General features: G+C 43.5%; 1 protein-coding gene across 2 annotated transcripts in view; it reads right to left on the bottom strand.

The window, feature by feature from the left end:
- Positions 1-22,047, bottom strand: part of ADGRD1 (adhesion G protein-coupled receptor D1) — an 802,257-nt gene that overhangs the window by 769,533 nt on the left and 10,677 nt on the right. The gene's annotated exons all lie outside the window — the stretch shown is intronic.

The raw sequence follows: 22,047 nt of genomic DNA, 5'->3' as shown, positions 1-22,047 counted from the left end.
TTTATTTTCTCTGAGGCCTCATACACACGACCAGACATGTCCGATGAAAACGGTCCGCGGACCGTTTTCATCGGACATGTCTGCTGGGATCTTTTGGTCTGATGTGTGTACACACCATCAGACCAAATTCCCCGCGGACAGAATACGCGGTGACGTGACGGCGGCGACGATGACACGGCCACGTGCGCGAACCCGGAAGTTCAATGCTTCCATGCATGCATCGAATCACTTCAACGCATGCGTGGGATTTCGGGCCAGCGGACATGTCCGATGAGTCGTATTGACCATCGGACATGTCCGACGGACAGGCTTCCAGCGGACAAGTTTCTTAGCATGCTAAGAAACTTTTGTCCGCCGGAAACCTGTCCGCTAGGCCGGAAAACTGTCCGGTAGGCCCTACACACGGTCGGACATGTCAGCGGAAACTGGTCCGACGGACCAGTTTCAGCAGACATGTTCGGTCGTGTGTACAAAGCCTCACAGTTGCAGGCAAAACTATTAGTACCCCATCCAAACTTGGAGAAACTTAAACTGAACCTGTTGCCAGGCTATAGACATGGAAGCATTTTAAAATTCTTAAAAAGCATAAATGAGTTTTAAAATAAACACTTACTGACTTCTGTAGCTGCAAGTATTGGTGAACAATCCATCTAGTTCACTGCAGAAGCACTAAAGCAATTCATATTCACAAATCAGCTCACACTGCTCTCCCCTCTCCTAGTGCCCACTCTGGGTTTAAATTAGAGATTAGAATGCTGATAAATGCTGAGTGGTGCAGTTTACTTCCTCTTTAAAGTGGAGGTAAACCCTCACATATACCCAGTGAAGTGAACAGCCTCAGATGATACACAGAGATTAAACAAATCTCCCTACAGAAGTTTTACATGCATATCTGCTGTCTTTCCCTTTCTATATTCTATGGAATTCTTGTGTTAGAATTTTAGGGCCAGATTCACAGCCAGCGGGCGCAACGTAACTTTTCTGATTTAAGTTACAACGCCGCAAATTACACAAGTTAGTGCCCGATCCACAAAGCACTTACCTGGAAATTTGCAGTGGTGTAACTTAAATCCGTCCGGCGCAAGGCGGGCCAAATCGAATTGGGGCGAGTCCCATTTAAATTAGGCGTGCTCCCGCGCCGGACGTACTGCGCATTCTCCAGACGCTATTTTCCCGACGTGCTTTGCGCCGAGTTTTGTGAATCGCGATGGGTAAAAAAGAGTTGCGGCGGGAAAAATAAAAGATTTAAAAAAAATTTAAAACCGACGCGGGAATGACGGGTATACTTTTGCATGGTAGAGTACCTTTACACTTTTGTAAAGGTACCCCATCTTTGCGACGGCAAACTAACACTTACGGCGACTTAACGAAGGGAAAAAGCTTTGTGGATCTCCGTAAGTGCTAAATTGCATACCCGACGCTGGATTACGACGAGAAATGCCCCCAGCGGCGGCCGCGGTACTGCATCCTAAGATCCGACAGTGTAAGTCCATTACACCTGTCAGATCTTAGGACTAGCTATGCGTAAATGATTCTATGAATCAGCCGCATAGTTAGAAACAGAGATAAGACGGCGTATCAGTAGATACGCCGTCGTATCTCTTTTGTGAATCTGGCCCTTACTTCCTCATCTTGCACTGTGAGTGTAGTCTTGGCTTACACTGATAGACAACTGATTGGAGGAACGGCACACACCCCCACTCCACTTAGGCAGAGACTTGCAGAGCTGTGCTGTGACGAGACAACAAGCTCTCTGCTAATCTATTTATAGCAACCTCCCCCAACACAAATCTCAGGCTGCTTTCTCCTGTCTCAGAGAACATGTCAGAAGTTATCATGCTGATAACAGAGAAACGAAACAGCAGAGACACAAGGAACTCAGTGCTTTGGAGAGAGATAAGAAAACACTACAGATATATGTACTGGTCAAATTTTATGAATTGGTTTACATCCACTTTAAGCTCGCCATACATGTTTCAATTGGCTGAACAAAAAACTGATCCAATTCCCCCATACACACATTCAAGGTGGATAGAGGAATCCTCTCTATTGTCTTCTGACAGCAGGGAGACTGCCATGCTGTTAGAATACACTGATTGGCTGCATTGGCTGCAACAGCTGATTGAGCATGTGGGTGGCTGCAGCGTGGTGTGACGGTAGAAAACATTTAAAGTCCAAATGCAGAGAAACAGGAATATATTGTAATTGAAGTTCAGCAATACACAACAAGCCTGACGGGAAGGAACGGCAACCCAACCGGGAGCACTTACAGATGTACCATTAAGTCATTAGCAGAAGATCACAGGTGTGCAAACAGTGTCTGTATCAAGGAGCGGAATGGGACCTGACCGGTCCATATCCAAGTGGGGAGGCTTCCAGGTAGGACAGCATATCCCTGCACTCTCCCTAGTCTCCCTAGATGCGTTCGTCTATCAAAAACAGCATCAAACATCACTCTTATTCTATGTTGCCTTCTTTTACTTTTACAATATACAAATTTACAAAAAAGTTTTTTTCCTCAGATAGGTACATTATCTATATCAGTGATCGTTAAATTGTGATCTGCTCAACTTTTTCTGCTCATCAGCTGTCCTTATTGTTAGTGTATTTTTATGTGCGGCCCAAAACCATTGCTCTTCTTCCAGTGTGGTCCAGGAAAGTTAAAATGTTGGACAGCCCTGTACTACACAAGTAGGTAGATTCAGAAAGAGTTAGGCCGGCTTATCAGTAGATAAGCCGACCTAACTCAGAATCTACGCCGACTTATGTTTAAGTGTATTCTCAAACAGAGATACGCTTAAACATATCTAAGATAGTGTCGAAATTCGAAATTTTTATGTTGTTTGCGTAAGTCGTCCGTGAATAGGGATTTACGTAGTTTACGTCCACGTCGAAATCAATAGGCCCGTGCGGCGTACTTAGCCGCAATGCACACTGGGAAATGTAGGAGCCCGGCGCATGCGCAGTTTACAAAAAACGTCAAAAACGTAAGGTCAAGCCCCATTAACATAAAACACGCCCCCTTAGACACATTTGAATTAGGCACCCTTACGCCCGCTCGCTTTAGGCTACGCTGCCGTAACTTAGCAGGCGAGTACTTTGAGAATCAAGTACTTGCCTAGCTAACTTACGGCGGCGTAGCCTAAACACGCTAAGCTACGCCGCCGCAAGTATACACCATTGTACCTGAATCTACCTAATAGTTGTGATAGATCCAAAGGGGATTGTACAATCAGAGTTTAACGTGTGTGGTAAGCTTAAGAACTTTAGGGAAACAGTATTTTCAGACAGAGATCAGCAATCACTTTCTCTTTATTTCTCTCAGTAAAAGTTTCCTTTAAAGGTTTTAATGGAAAAACATTCAGGACTTTGCTTGTACAAATGGTATACACCAGAGCCCTGCGACCACTTTTAAACTTCCTCTGGCTCCTTCACTGACAATTAATCACTAAAACGCTCAGTTTCGTTGTTTTACTGTGAAGTGTCTGTAGGGAACCAGGTTTCCACATCCTTGAACAATCTACAGACAAAAAAAAGCTAGAAATCCGCCGGCTGGATCGGCTCCCATAAGTCTTGTAGAGAACAGTTGCAAACAAACAATATTTTATGAACATTCATACTGGACACAAGGAAGCTAATTTTACGGAGACTGTGATGGATCTGGCCTTTACACTGCTAACATAATTGGAACTTAAGGGATGAAGGTAATGTTAATAAGTACTGACTAATGCAGAAAAAGTCTGTGCTCACCTAATGGCTGGGGAATCAGCGGGTTAAAAAAAAAAAGAAAAGAAAAAAGGAGATACTTTTATTCTAAAGTATTCTAAACCAGTAAAATGGGGAATCATGTTGTACCTGCCAAATACTTGGCTATTTGTGGTTATTGAATTTTTAAAATGCCCTGTAGCCAAAAGAAGAATTATAAACAAATGTTTCCTATGCTGGATATGTAAAAAAAAAAAAAAACAACATAAAAAAGTGTTTTGTTGTGAAGAAAAATCAAATATTTTTCATTGATCAATCACGTAGATCTTGCATCATGCCTGATATGAATTGTATTGAAGTCACAGGGCGCATTTTTTTTGTCCATAATGTTTTATAAAAGGCATATAATGTATATATAAATATAAATACATATAAATACATAAAATACATAATGGAAAGACAGCAGAACACATTGAGATATAGCCATCGTTACAAAGAGCATAGAAATACCTTACAGACCAAGCAATGCAAGGTGGCTGCAGCTTCTGGCTAATCCAGGCCAGGATGGGGAAACTGAACCAAAACCAAAAATTGTTGCCATAAAGGTGTGTAGCGGTGTGTTGCCACTAGTTACTAACATCCACGCATATTCAGCCTGCTGCTAGACATCCATACATCATACTTGTAGACAATAAAATGTATTTTGCTTTGTTTTGTTGTTTTATTTGGGGGGGGATTGAACTTGGTTGGGGGAAAGGGATATGGGATGCCCATAAAAAAATTGGTATTTGCAATGCTGGAGCTGATCCGGCTTAGCAAATGGTTACTCATTATCTTCACAGAACAAAAATGGTGGACTCTAATCTTGACAGACTTTTCACCTTAGAACTTCTCCCGCCTCTGCACTCTCCCTGAAGACTTCTACCTCCAGGACTCTTCACCTCCTGCGCAACACTTCCCTGTCACAGCATTAGTCATCCTGTCCCACCATCTTGAATAGGCTAGGCCTTACTCTGAATAATTCCTAGCTGAAACTTCTCTTGATGAATAATAAGGCCAGGGGCCTGCAGTACCCCTTCTTGATGGCACTGAACATTTGATTAAAAAAGCATACTTGATGATGGACTACTGATCCCAGCAAGCCCGACTTGCAAATTCTGAGCCTCAGACTGCAGCGACTTGACACAAAACCCCACAGTCTCTCCTCTGGCTCTGCACCCAGCTCCCCTGGCATGACTCTTCCAGATATCCACTGTGCCTCACTCATCAACTCCTGTCCTGAGTCCTTCCTGAAAGAATTACCCAACCATGCGGACCAACTGCTCCTCCAGCTCCTGTTCCAGGACACCTCTCTATGACCATAAAAGGAGAGGCTCCCTCCCAGCTCCCGAGCTCCTCCATTGAATCCACACCCCCCAGATGGGGGTGTCTCTCCAGCACGCAGTCTAGCACTCCATCTTTCAATTCACCCAGCCGACAACTCCTCCCCAGCAGACTGACTGTGAGTATATGTAGGAGGCCTGCCTCCTGCCAATTCTAGTTGGGGATTGGTCAGTGCTCCTCACATGTACTCCATGCCACTCCAACTCTCAGCCATGCCCCTCTTCCAGAACATTCTCACTGAAAGCACCCACTGCTACACAAACCACTCCCTCCCCCCAGATCAAAAACAAACAGGCCTAGCTTGCAGCATTAGGCCTGTTTAAATTTACCTACGCTGACAGAACCTTAAACACTACACATCTAGCACCTACCTATGGTAGAGGGTGCTACAGGTGCACAATAGCTTGAATGGTGACAAGTAAAAATATAGTTGTCCAAAAAAGTTCCTCCAAGCCAAAGAGATGTTGTCTACCACCTCTCCATTTCTGGAAAAGTGAGAGGAAAAAAGGAAACAAAGGGGGGGCAGGGGGAAAGGGGATAGGGAAGGCGTGAGAAAGAACCAGGGGATGATAAGAAGAGGAATGAGAACTGTAGAGAACAAATAATGTACACCTGTTGGCAGGGGATAGCTGAAGGAAAGATGAAGGCAAATTTTACATGGGATTACATAGTAAGCAATGGCTTTAGTGGTGAATGTCAGCATCTCTACTGAGCAGCCATACATGTTAAGAGTGGCTACTTTCAATTGTCTTCAGTGGTGTATTTATAATGTAAGCAACAAGCCTAGGTCTTGGGGAAGTGCGTGATTCTGACATTAGCTATGGTAATTAGCCCCTCTATCTCTTCACAGGGCACCATTTTCACCTTTTTACCTTCCTGATGCTTGTTCAATACTGTATTATTGCATATCATTTTACATGCCACGAGAAAGACAACATAATTTTTCATAGTATGGAACCATGTTTGTCTTAATGGTGGTTAAGAGGGCTTGTATAAATAGGCTGGGAACTTGAAAAAATTGACATGCCTTGCCCATTTAGTGCAAAGTGATTGTGTCTCTGAAAAAGGCCCCTCAACCCCCCTTTACTCTCCTTACTTGCACATAGCGCTCCCTGGCAGCTCCTTTGGATATAACCACCAATTTCAGGTATGGAGGAGCATATGCCAAACTTGATGATTGTATCGAGCCTAACTGCCAATTGCCAGACCAAATCACTGTCACATGACCAGGGGGCGGAAGCCACCACTCCCCTGGATTGCTGACATGGCCAAACTCAGTGAATCATAACAAAGGAAAAGTAAGCAAAAGTGATCATGGGATGTCCTTTACGACACTGTCACCTAGCCCTACATAGAAAACGAATCAAGTGCTAAAATTATTATGCCATTTTAGGGCAGGATTTCTTAAACAGGGTGCCATGGAACCCTAGGGTTCCTTCAAAGGTTACTTAGGGTTCCTTGAGCAATCAACAATTTCTGCCTCCTACATAAGTTCCCACTGGCACCATTGATCTTTTTAGCTATTTGTAAGGGGATAATTCTTCCCATCTTCCCAATGGCCACAAGTGTAAGGAACATTCCTCCCACTGCCCATCACACTAATGTATTATGAGTTGTAGATATAATAATTTTTAGCAGGGGTTCCTGAGACCGGGGGTCCTCGGCATTTAAATGGTTGAGAAATGCTGCTTTAGGGCAACTGTCAAACATTTACCCCATACCAGCTATCTAGTAGTGCACAAACTGAACCAGACTTGTGACTAGCTTGGAGTGAGCCATGTAAGAACATTATGATCTTAACTGCTTACCGACCTGCCGCCGTCATTCTATGGCGGCAGGTTGGCTCTCCTGCGCGAGAGCCCGTAGCTCTACGTCGGCTCTCTCGCAAGCAACCAGGGGTGCCCCCGACTCCCGTGCGTGTGCCAGAGCGGGGACCGGGAGCTGTGTGTGTAAACACACAGCTCCCGGTCCTGTCAAGGGGGGGAAATCCTAATCCTCTGTTCATACAATGTATGAACAGAAGATCAGTGATTTCCCCTAGTGAGGCCACCCCCCCCCACAGTAAGAACACACCCAGGGACATACTTAACCCCTTCCCTGCCCCCTAGTGTTAACCCCTTCACTGCCAGTGGCATTTTTATAGTAATCCAATGCATTTTTATAGCACTGATCGCTATAAAAATGCCAATGGTCCCAAAAATGTGTCAAAAGTGTCCGAAGAGTCCGCCATAATGTCGCAGTACCGAAACAAATCGCTGATCGCCGCCATTACTAGTAAAAAAAAAATATTAATAAAAATGCCATAAAAATACCCCCTATTTTATAAACGCTATAACTTTTGCGCAAACCAATCAATAAACGCTTATTGCGATTTTTTTTCACTAAAAATATGTAGAAGAATACGTATCGGCCTAAACTGAGGAAAAAAATATTTTTTTTTTATATATTTTTGGGGGATATGTATTATAGCAAAAAGTAAAAAATATTCATTTTTTTTCAAAATTGACGCTCTATTTTTGTTTATAGCGCAAAAACTAAAAACCGCAGAGTTGATCAAATACCACCAAAAGAAAGCTCTATTTGTGGGAAAAAAAGGACACCAATTTTGTTTGGAAGCCACGTCGCACGACCGCGCAATTGTCAGTTAAAGCGACGCAGTGCCGAATGGCAAAAAGTACTCTGGTCTTTGACCAGCAATATGGTCCGAGGGTTAAGTGGTTAATATAACATTTTGTTACCTAAGCATAATGAATTGTGCTTGTAACTGTATGTGAATCACCTTAGCTTTATCAATTTAGGCTGAATTAACAGGCACAAACATTCTGTTAATATGTTTTCTTTTCTAAGATTTGTCCATATACAGATAGCTTTGAAAGTGGACCTGTCATGGAATACTGAATTACAGCAGTTTCTGTCATAGATGGCATTTTTGTATGTCAACTGTAAATGTGTTCCTCCTCTTTTTTGCATGAAATCACAAAGAAAGGTAATCTGCAGCTCTGTAATGCAACCATTGATGTTGCTTCCAAAGCCCCAGAAACCCAATAATGCTGGGATAGAAAGAAATGTCTCTCATTTGTATGCGTAAGAAATTGACATAATTTAGTAAAAATGTTGTCCCACTAATAACATAGTAATCACTTACATGACAGTTTCTTTTTTTTTCCTTAACAATGATTTTAATTTATTTTAGCAGGTACACTACATTAGCCTTAAAACAGGCCTAAAGCATACGATCACCATCAGCAACATTTTCTAAAAGTTCCTCTGTGCAATTCCATATCTTCTGACTAGAACATACCAGTGCTTCTCCCATTACAAAATGCAGATGTTCTTTCTTAAAAAAACGCTGGCACCTCGATCTCCCTCCTTCATATTTGTAGGACAGGCTGGATACTACAATCATGCATTTTCGCAGTTTGAGCGGCCCAGAGAGAGTGTCTGCATGTATTTTGAGAGGCCTGGCGAAGCATCACACATTTGTAGTGTCCAGTTTGTCCTGCTGTTCCTATAATTGCAGCTCTCACTCCAAGGTTCGCTGAGATACATCATATGTGTGGCACAATCGCAAGCCATATATCCAATAGCATGGGAAGATTAACAGGTTCTGTTTATGAAGACATTGGGGGTTAATTTACTAAAGACAAACAGGGTGTTCACTTTTCAATATCCAATCATCCAATTCAATCAAGTGCAGTTTTTTTTCTTGTGTGTAATTGGGTATTTTTTTGCACAGTGAAACTTTACCATATTCACTACACTTATTCCCTTGTAAATTGCAACTTCCCTTGCAAAAAAAGCAGCCTATTTGCCTTTAGTAAATGAACCCACAGTGGTCTTTTCAATCTCCAATGTCTTCTCTGTCTGCCACTTTAAATACTTAAGCACAGATTGTGCTTGATTAGCTGTTTCTCTGTCTACAGTAGCCAGGGAATGACAGCTCTGAACCTGGAAGTGACAAAATGCTCATTGGATCTGGCTTCATTACTTGCAGAGGTGATTCATCAATGGACGATCTCTTCTTGATCTCACTGTTTGACCAGTTCACCTCCATCCCAGGATCCCCAGAGGAGTAACCTGGGAACCACCATGGGTGGGGGCCAGTAGGTGCCCTTCTGATTACAGTGGCCCGGATTCAGAACAAAGTTATGCTGGCGTATCTATTGATACGGCGCGTAACTTCTAGGATGCGCCAGCGTATCTTTTTTCTGTATTCAGAAAACAAGATACGCCGGAATTTTGGTAAGATCCGACTGGCGTAAGCCTCTTACGCCGTTGTATCTTAGTTGCATATTTACGCTGGCCGCTAGGTGGCGATTCCGTAGATTTATGCGAGGAATATGCTTCTTAGATAGATAAATACGCCGATTCACAAACGTACGTACGCCCGGCGCATTTTTTTACGTCGTTTACGTTAGGCTTTTTTCTGTGTAAAGTTACCCCTCAAAAAGCAGGGGTAAGTCATGTTAGGTATGGACGTCGGAAACGTACGAACAGCGTCGTATTTTACGTTGTTTGCGTAAGTCGTTCGCGAATAGGGCTGTAAGTAAGTTACTTTCACGTCGAAAGCATTGACAGTTTGCGGCGTAATTTGGAGCATGCGCACTTGGAAACGTTCACGGACGGCGCATGCGCCGTTCGTAAGAAACGTCAATTACGTGGGGTCACAAGTAATTTAAATAAAACACGCCCACATCATCCACATTTGAATTAGGCGGGCTTACGCCGACACATTTACACTACGCCGCCGTAACTTAGGGCGCAAGTATTTTCTGAATACGGAACTTGCGCCCTAAGTTACAGCGGCGTAGTGTATCTGAGATACGCTACGCCCGCCGATAGATACGATAATGTATCTGAATCCGGGCCAGTATCTATATCTGCCCGAATCACTTCTACTGAACAGCTGATACCGACCGCTATTACCAAGCCATTAGGTTGTTTTAATCACTTGAAGTCCTGGAGTTTTAAAACAGTATTTATAATAACATGCTGAAGTCTCTGATAACATGACAGTTTGTCTTATAACAGAACAATTTATCTGATACCATGGAAGAATTCTCTGGTAAGAGAAGTGACCATCTATCCAACTTCATTCTTGTCCACAAGTTTTTCTTTCCATATGCCACTTTCCTTTGATGTTCATTTATGCAGGATAAACAGATAATTTAATTGTTCTATTTTAACCCACCTCTCTTTTACTGCTTGTCCCGTCCAGCGCCTCTATCTTCCACCCAAAAATTGGAATCACAGGTCCAATGCTGTATGTTGGCTTAGGCCAGTGTTTCTCAATTCCAGTCCTCAGGCCCCCCCAACAGGTCAGGTTTTCAGGATTTCCCTCAGATGAAAAGGCTGTGGTGATTACTAAGGCAGTTAAACTGATCAAATCACCTGTGCAAAATAATGGAAATCCTGAAAACCTGACCTGTTGGGGGGGCCTGAGGACTGGAATTGAGAAACACTGGCTTAGGCCAACAAGGCCCAGGCTTAGGGCAGCACTTTGCAGGGGGGCAGCATGAAAAGAGTCCCCGCCGGCTTGCGCTACACTTTTAGTGTAGTGCCAGTCTTATGAGGTGGACTGGGCCGCAAGACAAATCGATCTGGCGCCCCCATAAAGCGGCCGCACTGCTGCCCATATGATAGGGATGGCGCAGACACAAGGGACACTGACATTATCACCTATACCTGTCAGGTAGGTAGTAGATCTCTCCTGCAATCCTTTGTCAGTTGCACATATTAAGGAATCTTAATTTTATTTCTGTTGATTGCTGATGAGAAAAATAAACAGATGGCTTTATTTGTTCCTGACCCCAATCCTTTCTTTGCTCACTGTCTCGACCACATATCTCCATCACTGTGCTATATGTTTTCTGCTGCACCACTGGCATGGTAATATCCTCTTAGTCCTCCATAAATTTAACATACATTTTTCCTAAAGTAGAAATATAGAAATACTTTTTTTTTCCCCATTTTGGATAGAGTAAGGAATGGTTATAGCCCCTGTTAATTTCCCTTCATTTCCTGCCCCTTAGACAAACAGGAAGTGAGAGGGAACCCCCCCACCCCCAAGGACCTCAGAACTAGTGTCCCCACTGGAAAATTTCAGGGCAGGTCTTAAACAGGAAGGGGAGTGACCTTGACAGGAAGGGGTGGATCATATTTAAATTAGGGGTTGCACGAGTTTAGTCAGGCCTAGGGCAGCACAAAACCTAAATACACCACTGCACAGGTCCCCGAATTTTGCCCGGCCATTAACAGCATGCAACGTGGCTCCCGCAGCACCCACAATAATAATGCCGGTGCCGTAGAGAGGAGGGGGAGAGGAGCGGGGCTTTGTGCACCTGCATTGCTGGTCTGTAGGACAGGTGAGTGTCTGATTAGTCAGCAGCTACAATTTTTGTAGCTGCTGACATAAAAAAAAAAATTGGTGGAACTCCGCTTTAAATTGGGAGCTGGCTGTCTCTTTCTCGTTTGGCACAGCTGGTCCCTTGATGACGCTCCCTTGATCCCACGCATGCACAGACGTACCACAGGTCCCGAATATGACTCAGGCTGCAAACAATACAATACTTAGACTCCACAGCCTTCTGGGAAGTGTCACGTATATATATCCTAGTAGTTTGTGGGCAGCTGATATAAGGCCTCCTTGCCTAGGTGAGGAATTCAGCAATAAGGAAAAACGAAAAGAAAAAAAAATGATCTCTAACTGTGAAAATGGTAGGTTGTGGGAGCAGAGGAGAGGAAATTTACTTTATGAGTGAAGGACCACTTGTCACAGGCTCAAAGCTTTATACTAAGATTTTATTGTATTTCAGCAAGGACTACATGCCTATGAGTCAAGCTGGGCTACATATAATCCACACCCCGTATATATATATAGAAACCTTTTAATTTTCATGTGCTCGTTTAAGAATTCCTCACTCTTGCTTGAAAGCAAACGTTGGCATATATGATATCAATATAACTGACTTGATATTTTATAGCAGGCCTATAAACTAACAGCTGTGTATACAGTTTAAATACATGTGCACTATTTTATCTGGCAAAATATTTGTAACTCTATTCAGCAAGTCTTGTGATTTACACACCTTCGTCATATTGTAAAACCTTTTTCCTGGTTTAGCTTTGCAACTTCCAAAGTATCCTACTCAACTTTTGGCTGCCTGTTTGCCAAAGAATAAAAAAAATTCTCTGTCCCGGGGTTGATGTAGGAAATAGCACAGTGATCTTCCTGGGTATACCATTTTCAAAGGTGTGTGAATAACAACACTGACTGAACGGAATTAAAAATCCTTTGTAAAGGTAAAACAGTTACTATACAGTATATGTTTTTCAGCTGTCTATTTGGTATCCCACTTTAAAACTAAATTCCTGGCATACTGTTAAATACACAGATAAAATGAATATTTGAAAGTTTTCTTTACTTACCAAAAGAATTGGTTTTATATATTCCATATGTAGCAACCCTCAAACGGACTTCTGATGTCCTGTCCTTGTAAATGACTCTTCCCAGCCGCCACTCTTGACAAATCTAGGAACCGGGTCCAAGCCTTTTCGTTATTTGATCCCTGCAATGGTTTGGGGATGTGCATGTAGTCCCACACCATATCATCCTCCCACTGAAGAAGAGCCCTGAAATGGCTCCTTCCAGGTGGGGTTGACAAGTTGACAAGATGCTTCTGGGCAGCACTAGCAGGTATCAGCTCCCCAACCGGATGCTGACCGAGGTAGATTTCCAGCTTTCTTTCCTGATGTCACTTGTCTTCACAGGGAAGTCACCACCCTCAGACTCAACCCTGCCTTTGGCAGTCACTTCTCGGCCTATTCTGGCCTTCCGCCTCCACTCTAACAAAGACCTGACTGCAGGTCAACGGTGTGGGTGAGCGGCTCCTGCTCACTCAGCTTGGTAAGTGGCTGGTCGCTGTACCCACACCGGATTCAGGCACTGACCACTGCGGTGGGTCTCCTGCAGCCAGAACATAGCAGACATCTCCAGCCTCTTAATCAGCAAGAGGGCGAATCCCCCTCGATGCTCCAGCCGCACACCGGTGTCCACCAGTGTCACCTCCTGGTTTTCAGGCAACCAAATTAATGCATCTACTGATAGCAGTAAGCGTTCACTGCGGTTGCCATGAGCAACAGCAAAGTCTGTAACACACGCCACACCATTTTTAGCAGGGTCAGGATAGTCCTTATCATCAGCTGTATTTAGACAACTGATAGACTCCCTCCTGCAGGCACTCACTGGCTTACCCCAATCACCATGAGCAACAGCAGATATTTCTGTGCACATTTTACTGTTATCGCCAGGACATTGCAGCATACAGTCACTTTTTCCAGCTTTATGCAGACCGCTTGGCATTTTTCAATACATGAGCGCGATCACCCACCATGGTTGCCACAGGTGACAGCACATAACACAATTCTCACTGAATAGCAGGTTTTTAGCACAAGTGTCCATCCCAGCCGCGGTTGGGGCAACTGAGGAGTATGTGGTGCAATACTGGCCTAGCAGCAACTCCCGCCGGTTGCTGTGGACAATGGCACTTGACTTAGGCCACACAGTCACAGTTTTGGCAGGGCACATAATTAAATTTTCCCGTTTTGACCCCCTTAGTGGTCTTGGTAGCAAAACCCAGTCCTCCCATTCGATTAATTCCTGTTGCTAGGAGCAACAGCCATGCAGGTTACAATGGGCACTATCCCAGACAAGCACCCCAAATGTAGCGCACCCCGTGGGACTGCAGATAAACTTCCCCCACTCCTGCACAGCCAGGCACACCAAATTTTCACAAGCACACAGAGTCAGAGAACAGTCCGTGACTTTGTTTTTTTCTTTATTGAGGATTAATAACTTGGATAGGGATGGGAGGTTATGGGATGCCAACTTGACTTCAGCAAAACATCAGGGACATCTTTCTATATACAGTCTTTATACAGTCTCCTTCACTTTCCTCCTGCACAACACTTGCTTGCTCCAGCTGAATCCCTGATTTATCTGACAGGCTCTCAGTCAGCTTAGCAATGGCAGGATCCTTCCAGCACGCGAGCCCCAAACCAAGGCAGGACACCCCCCCCCCAGACTAGGGGGCACCCACAGCCTCCTGAACACTGATCCCCTGTACACTGCCTCACTGACCTCCTATTCTCTGCCTCTCCCTGACAACTTGTACTGAACCCCTACATTGGACAGGCTAGAGCCGGCCCTGGCAGAAGACCATGATTTAATTTCCCTACTGCAGTTAAGTAACATTTACAGGTCTTTTCCCTCCCCCCGGCCTTTGACTGGAGAGTGAAAGGTGAAGCAGCAGTGTTATGAGCTAATATCTGTCTAGCAAGGCCCTGTACCTCTAGAGGCCTAATGGTGACCTCCAGAGTCAGGGAGAGCTGACATTCTTCTTGGTAGAGTGGGTTACGAGGCATGGTGGATGTAATACAAGCTGAAGTGATGGGTGCCAGACACTTTTTGAATGCAAAGAGATTTATTGTCTCTTGAACAAGAACTGTAGGAGAGAGGGTTAGGGCCAGGACACCCTTAAAGAGGAGGTCCACCTGATTTTTTTTTTAAAGTCAGCAGACAAATACTGCAGCTGCTGACTTTTTAAAAATGGACACTTGCCTGTCCAGCATGCCCGCGATGCCGGCAGACGAGGACGAGCAATCGTTCGTCTCTCGGATGCTGCTGCCGCCATCCTCTGTGAGGAAATCAGGAAGTGCAGTGATGGGATGTGTGACGCGAAGGAGTCAATACCCAGAAGTGGTGCACCTGTTTTATACAGGTATTTGCACCCCCCTCCCCCTGAAAGGTGTCAAGTGTGACACCAGAGGAGGGGAGGGTTTCCGAAAAGCGAAAGCTAATTTTTGGGTGGAACTCCGCTTTAAGTAGATGCAATATTAATTGGCAGACTCCAAGACTTCTATAGGTAGACAACTATACAGTTGAAGGTCTCCTGCCGGATACTACGTCTGTATAGGTAGGGCCGCTGTCTCTTATGGCAACAAATCTTGTAACAGTCACTTATGGTATTTGGTACTTTGTAACACAGATCGTTCTCCTCACACACTACAGTCTCTTACTCTAGGTCTTCACTCATTGAGCTCCCAATCTCTCATTAGACTCTCAGACCCAATCGCCACTTGATCCCATGAGCTCTTCCACTTCCATTACTAAGTATCTTCCCCAAGCGCCCCCCCCCCCCCGCTTCCCTGCTGGGTCCATGGCTTGGCACTCACAGATACTCTTCAAGCGTCACCCCTGCTGACCCGCTAGGTCCCTGGCTTTGCACTCACTGATGCAACTCAAGCGTCACCTTTTGCTGTCCCACTGGGTTCCTGACCTTGCATTTGCTGATGTTTTCCCACTTCTTCACCGTTCCTGGATGGTGAGAAGTCTGCTCTGGTACTTGCTCCAGCTCACTCACAATGGTCTCCGGTAACAAGGTGGATGGTAGGAAGGCTGCCGCTCCAGGTGAGCATACTAGAACAATCAATGTCCACTCAGAAACCAATGGGTGCAGGCAATGCACGGGATATGCAAAAGAGGAAAGATATGGACAGCCTCACTCCAATTTCTTAAAAAGACGTGCCCTTTATTGGGTAAAGGAAAAATGCACTACAGGTATCAGCACACAGTGGGAAAAACAGCTGACACTTTTCGCATTGGATATCAATGCTTAGTCATAGCCCTTAGTCATAGATATGACTAAGCATTGATATCCAATGCGAAACGTGTCAGCTGTTTTTCCCACTGTGTGCTGATACCTGTAGTGCATTTTTCCTTTACCCAATAAAGGGCACGTCTTTTTAAGAAATTGGAGTGCGGCTGTCCATATCTTTCCTCTTTTGCATAACAAGGTGGATGGTCCCTTAGTGGCGACAGCTTCCCCTCTACCTCCGACCTCAACTGGTATCCCTTCCGGCGGAACCTTTACTCTCGGTTTGACTCCAACCGTGCAATCCCAACCCTGCGCTGCTTCTTCTGCTTCTGGATAGATCTCAGACAACCTAGCAGCCAGAAGTCCCCAGGATAGGCATCAGGCTTCCAGCCTAGCAACCCGGGGCAGTATAACACACGTCCACCCAAACAGCCATCCAGGGGGCACAGAACCGATCACCTGAATCCACCCAAATAAATAGGCTCTCTCAGCAAGCCAAGGGGCTTAAAGAAACCCCTGCCCATTGTCAGAGGCACCCCATTCATTCGTAGCCTGACCTTGCTAAGCCCTTGTCTATCTAATGTCCCCAGCATAACGCCACCTAGTGATAGAAGACAGCAAGCAAGCCCAGAACTAGAGAGGAATCAGTGGCTCTACTAACAAGCAACCAGGACAACTACTGTCTGGCAAACTAAATTAACTAGCAACCCTGCCTTAACACCAGGGTGCTACATCTGTCACTCTGCACTCTCCACCTATCAGAATATTAGTACAAGGATGTTATGCAGCAGAACTGATGGTCTCATTTTGTTGCTTCCCTCTACCCCAGTGTGAGTTCTACTATAGAAGGACAGCAGGAGGCTGGTGCCTGGTCGAATTCTGGTACGTATAAAGTATGCAATAAAAATCAATTTAAGTAATGTATTAATGAACATAAAGCTGGATTCATTCATGTCTTTTTAAACTGCCAGGAGTTCAGCTTTAAGGCCTTATTCAGATGCCATGAGGCTGCTCAGTGTTGTTCCCCCCCCCCCCTCCCCCTCCAATCATGTTTGGAGAAGAGTACTGCCACCAAAAGCAATCAATTGAATTTAATACTGCCAAGCCACAACCCAAAACCAAGAGCACCAAATGCCAGTTTCAGAGTTGTAGTCACATACAAAATCCCTGTTTGGCAGTCAAAAAAAAGGGGCATTCAAGGGGCAGCAGTATCGCCTGGCAGTTGCGGCTCTACCACCCTTTAAAAAGAGATTTACCATTGATTGCTATTTAAAGGAATGGTAGGGCTGCTCCCAATATAACCAAGTCCTAAGTATAAAGGAAAAACAAGTATACTCAAAAAGGGAGTTAAAGGAGTTGTAAAGGAAAATGTTTTTTCACCTTAATGCAATCTATGCATTAAGGTGAAAAAACATCTGATGCTGCCGCCCCCCCCCCCCCCCCGTTATACTTACCTGACCCCTTGAAAGTCCCGATATCCTCTTCGCCGCTCAGCCTGGCCGCTGATTGGCTAGAGCGAATGGATTGAGAGCAATCACATCCAGTGACGCAACGCGCCGAGGGGCAGGGCCGAGTGATACAGTGAGCTCTCGCATGACTGTGGTTACTAATTGCGGGGAGGACCAGAGACAGCCGCCGAGGGACCCCAGAAGACATGGATCGGGGGCACTCTGTGCAAAACGAACTGCACAGTGGAGGTAAGTATAACATGTTTGTTATTTAAAAAAAAAAAAAAAATTCCTTTAGTGACCCTTTAAGGGTATACCGAAGACATAGTGAAATAAGCCAGATAAATATTTGACAAATTCCTGTTTACTGAACAGAAACAAAACTACAGAACAACCGCTGCCTTAATTGGTAAATACGAACACATTGGTCTTCAGCCGCCTTAGACATGACTGTATGTTATAATGTGGCGTGAGCTGGCTAAGATCCATCCTAGCATATGAATACATTACATCCGCTATACATGAAAACAAGAAACAAAAAAAGATGAATGTGGTTAGAAAATGGAAAAACTCCCACACCTTACTCCATGCAGACAAAAACGCTGGATCTCCTTTCATGTGTGCAATGCACAAAGTAGAAATGGCATAAACTTCCCACACAATAAAATGTACAGCCATCCAAACTGAATAACATGAAACAAACACTACAAAAAAAATGCGCGATGATTAAAAGCAAAGGCAGACATGACCACTTTGCTGGCCAAATAAAATAACACCCCTTCACTACCCTGATCCAAGGATTCCAGAGTCATTGGATAAAAACGAAGGGATTGATTGGCTAACCAACAAGCAATAAAGCGTGACACAAAGGAATTCTTTTAGACCTAGCTACGGGAATTTTTCCTACACTTGCACAATTGTACTATTGCCCAGAAAAAAAAGAGCTTGGTCATTGAAAGGAAAAATTCTTATTTTTTTTTTACTTTGTGGATTTTATTTTATTTCTGTGCTTTAAGATACTGTGCTAAAAATAAATTGCATGTGTTATATCAGCAGAGGGTACAGAAACAGATCACATAGGTAGATAGCAAGCAATCTGTTTTAATATACTGCAATGTGAGTATGGAGTGCAATAAGCAACATTCAATTAATGAAGGCGCTGTGACATTAATAGGGTTCATCATAAGGTTGTTTCTAGGAACTCAAATCGTGTGAGGGGAAGTACATGTCATCTAATTAGGAATTATTACCTTACAAGGAACAATGATCTTGAATTGTAAAGAGAACATAGAATCTAGGCGTTAGCCACAGACAAGTTTGTATCAGAGTGGCATGAAAGCAAAGGATTTCAGTCCACACACTGACAGTCTGGGGGCAAGAGCCAATTAAGTGGCATAAAATGGGCTGCACTGAGAGTTGTCTGCTATGCTTCTTCTCAATACCTTAAAGCCCAGCTCATGCAATCAGAAATAAAATCTACTCTGCAAGTGCTAAATGTTTGTTCTGTCCAGGAACAGACAGGATTACCCAGCCTATTCCCCACTCTGGCTGGATCTGACCCCAAAGCTCCTGTCTATGTGTGGTCTCTCAGCACCATTGGTTAAAATGCAGATGTACGGGATGTCAAAATCAGGTACCCCATAAAAAAGGAGTATAGTTCTGCTAATGGAGAAAATAAAACTCATGGCATTTCTATTAAATCACCAGTAGATGGCAGCATAGAGTAAAAAGCCTGAATGACAGAAAGCACATTATAATGGAACCATTGCTAATAGCAGGGGAACCAAAAGACTGACCTTTGTTTCTGGTGGGAACACAATAGCAGTTGCTACCCAGTCTATCAGTCTGAAGGTCATGTGTTTGTGTCATTGCAGGTAAGAGGAAACATTTAAGGTTATAAACAGGATGAAAGTGATTTAATTTACATCCTTGTGATCAGTAAAGGCTGCTGTGTGATTAATTAACATATCAGCACATGTGCAATTGTTTATTATTTTCTTTGAGGACATTATTCCTGTATATGTGAATGTTATTACTATAGCTATAGATGTGTATTATTTTGTATGAACACAATAGCAGTTGCAACCCAGTCTATCAGTCTGAAGGTCATGTGTTTGTGTCATTGCAGAATTTTTTTTAAAAACACTTCTGGTTTCACCCGGCCTGCTCCCTTCGCACATTGGAATTATTGACCATACTTTCAGCATATGTGCAGCACAGAGCTTTTAAACTTGCATTATAGTGGTGGGAGTAAGGGTGCAAATGCGGCTTAGAAAAGAGGCTGCAGGGGAACAGTTGCACCATTGGAGGGACCCTTCTAGAGTGCAGAATAAGGTCAGTATTACTTCTTATCCCCCTTCCTAGACATAGCAAGCATTTAGCCCTTGCAGTACAGGGGGTCCCACTGCAAGGGTAGATTTTTTTTTAATCCCTAGAGTTGGGCTTTAGGGGTTAGATATGATGTTTGATGCCCAATATATCCATAAATAGGAAGTACCTAAAGTGGTTGTAAACAATCACTTTGTAAAACAACCCACTCATTTCGAAATAGAAATGGAAGGTAAAACATTTGTGTATAGATTTAAAAAAAATATATTATATATTATGCTGTCTGTTACTGTGTCTTTTATGGAGAATCAATGCATTTTGAAAATGTTAACTTAAGCCCCGGACCAGGCCACTTTTTGCGATTCGGCACTGCGTCGCTTTAACTGACAATTGCGCGGTCGTGCGGCGTGGCTCCCAAACAAAATTGACGTCATTTTGACGTCATTTTTTCCCACAAATAGAGCTTTCTTTTGGTGGTATTTGATCACCTCTGCGTTTTTTTTTTTGCGCTACAAACAAAAATAGAGCGACAATTTTGAAAAAAAAGCAATATTTTTTATTTGTGACAAGGGGGGGTGTAATGGCGCTTGCAACAGGATCTAATTAAAACTAAATATCAATAACGATTTCCATAATGTGAATAAGTTGTCAGGAAAATGTGCTCCACTGGTTCCTGTGTAAAATGTGTTCCACTCTGGAACACATTTTACACAGGAACCAGTGGAGCACATTTTCCTGACAACTTATTCACATTATGGAAATCGTTATTGATATTTAGTTTTAATTAGATCCTGTTGCAAGCGCCATTACACCCCCCCTTGTCATTAATTGCTTTAAGTGTGTGAACACTATTAGTCGTGGCAGCTGCATTATTAGTTTGATTTTCTTATTTTAGCTTTGTTGTGCCCTTGTTGAGGTTGGTTTTGCGCATTAGTTCCCCCCCGTTTTTAATATTTTTTATTTATTGCTATAATAAATGTCCCCCAAAAAATATAAAAAAAATAATATTTTTTTCCTCAGTTTAGGCCGATATGTATTCTTCTACATATTTTTGGTAAAAAATCGCAATAAGCGTTTATTAATTGGTTTATGCAAAAGTTATAGCATCTACAAAATAGGGGATAGTTTTATGGCTTTTTATTAATAATTGTAGTAATGGCGGCGATCAGCGATTTTTATCATGACTGCGACATTATGGCGGACACATCGGACACTTTTGACACCATTTTGGGACCATTGTCATTTTTACAGCGATCAGTGCTGTCAAAATGCACTGATTACTGTAAAAATGACACTGGCAGTGAATAAGTTAAATTGTAGGGGGCGCTGAAGGGGTTAAATATGACCTATTTCTGTTCCAACATGACTGCACAACAATGCACAAAGCAAGGTCCATAAAGACATGGATGAGAGAGTTGGGGTGGAGGAACTTGACTGGCCTGCACAGAGTCCTGAACTTAACCCATTAGAACACTTTTAGGATGAATTAGAGCAGAAACTGCAAGCCAGGAGTTCTCGTCCACATCAATGCCTGACCTAACATATGAAAATTCTGGAAGAATCGTCAAACATTCCCATAGACACATTGTCACAAAACTTTTGGTAATATAGTATATACAGTATCTCACAAAAGTGAATTTACCCCCTTACATTTTTGTAAATATTTTATTATATCTTTTAATGTGACAACACTGAAGAAATTACACTTTGCTACAATGTAAAGTAGTGAATGCACAGCTTGTATAAAATTTTTCAGTCCCCTCAAAATAACTCTACACACAGTCACTAATGTCTAAACTGGCAACCAAAGTGAGCACACTCCTAAGTGAAAATGTCCAAATCAGGCCCAATTAGCCATTTTGCCTCCTCGTTGTCATGTGACTCTGTGTTACAAGGTCTCCGGTGTGAATGGGGAGCGGGTGTGTTAAAATTGGTGTTATCGCTCTCACTCTCTCATACTGGTCACTGGAAGTTCAACATGGCACCTCATGGCAAAGATATGAAGAAAAAAAATTGTTTCGCTACATAAAGATGGCCTAGGCTATAAGAAGATTGCCAAGACCCTGAAACTGAGCTGCAGCACAGTGGCCAAGACCATACAGTGGTTTAACAGGACAGGTTCCCCTCAGAACAGGCCACGCCATGTTCGACCAAAGAACATGAGTGCACATGCTCAGCATCATATCCAGAGGTTGTCTTTGGGAAATAGATGTATGAGGTTGAATGGGTGGGGGGTCAGCCTGTCAGTGCTCAGACCATACGCCACACACTGCATCAAAATGGTCTGCATGGCTTTCATCCCAGAAGGAAGTTTCTTCTAAAGATGATGCACAAGAAAGCCTGCAAACAGTTTCTGAAGACAAGCAGACTAAGAATATGAATTACTAAAACCAGGTGAGGTCAAGCGTGTGGTGATAACCAGGTGAGGAGTACATAGACTAGTGTGTTTTGCCTACAGTCAAGCATGGTGGTGGTTTGGGGCTGCATGAGTGCTTCCGGCACTGGTGAGCTACAGTTCATTGAGGGAA

This window comes from Rana temporaria, chromosome 1, assembly GCF_905171775.1.
Source record: "Rana temporaria chromosome 1, aRanTem1.1, whole genome shotgun sequence".
NCBI lineage: Eukaryota > Metazoa > Chordata > Amphibia > Anura > Ranidae > Rana > Rana temporaria.
This window is presented reverse-complemented; position numbering and strand designations above follow the sequence as displayed.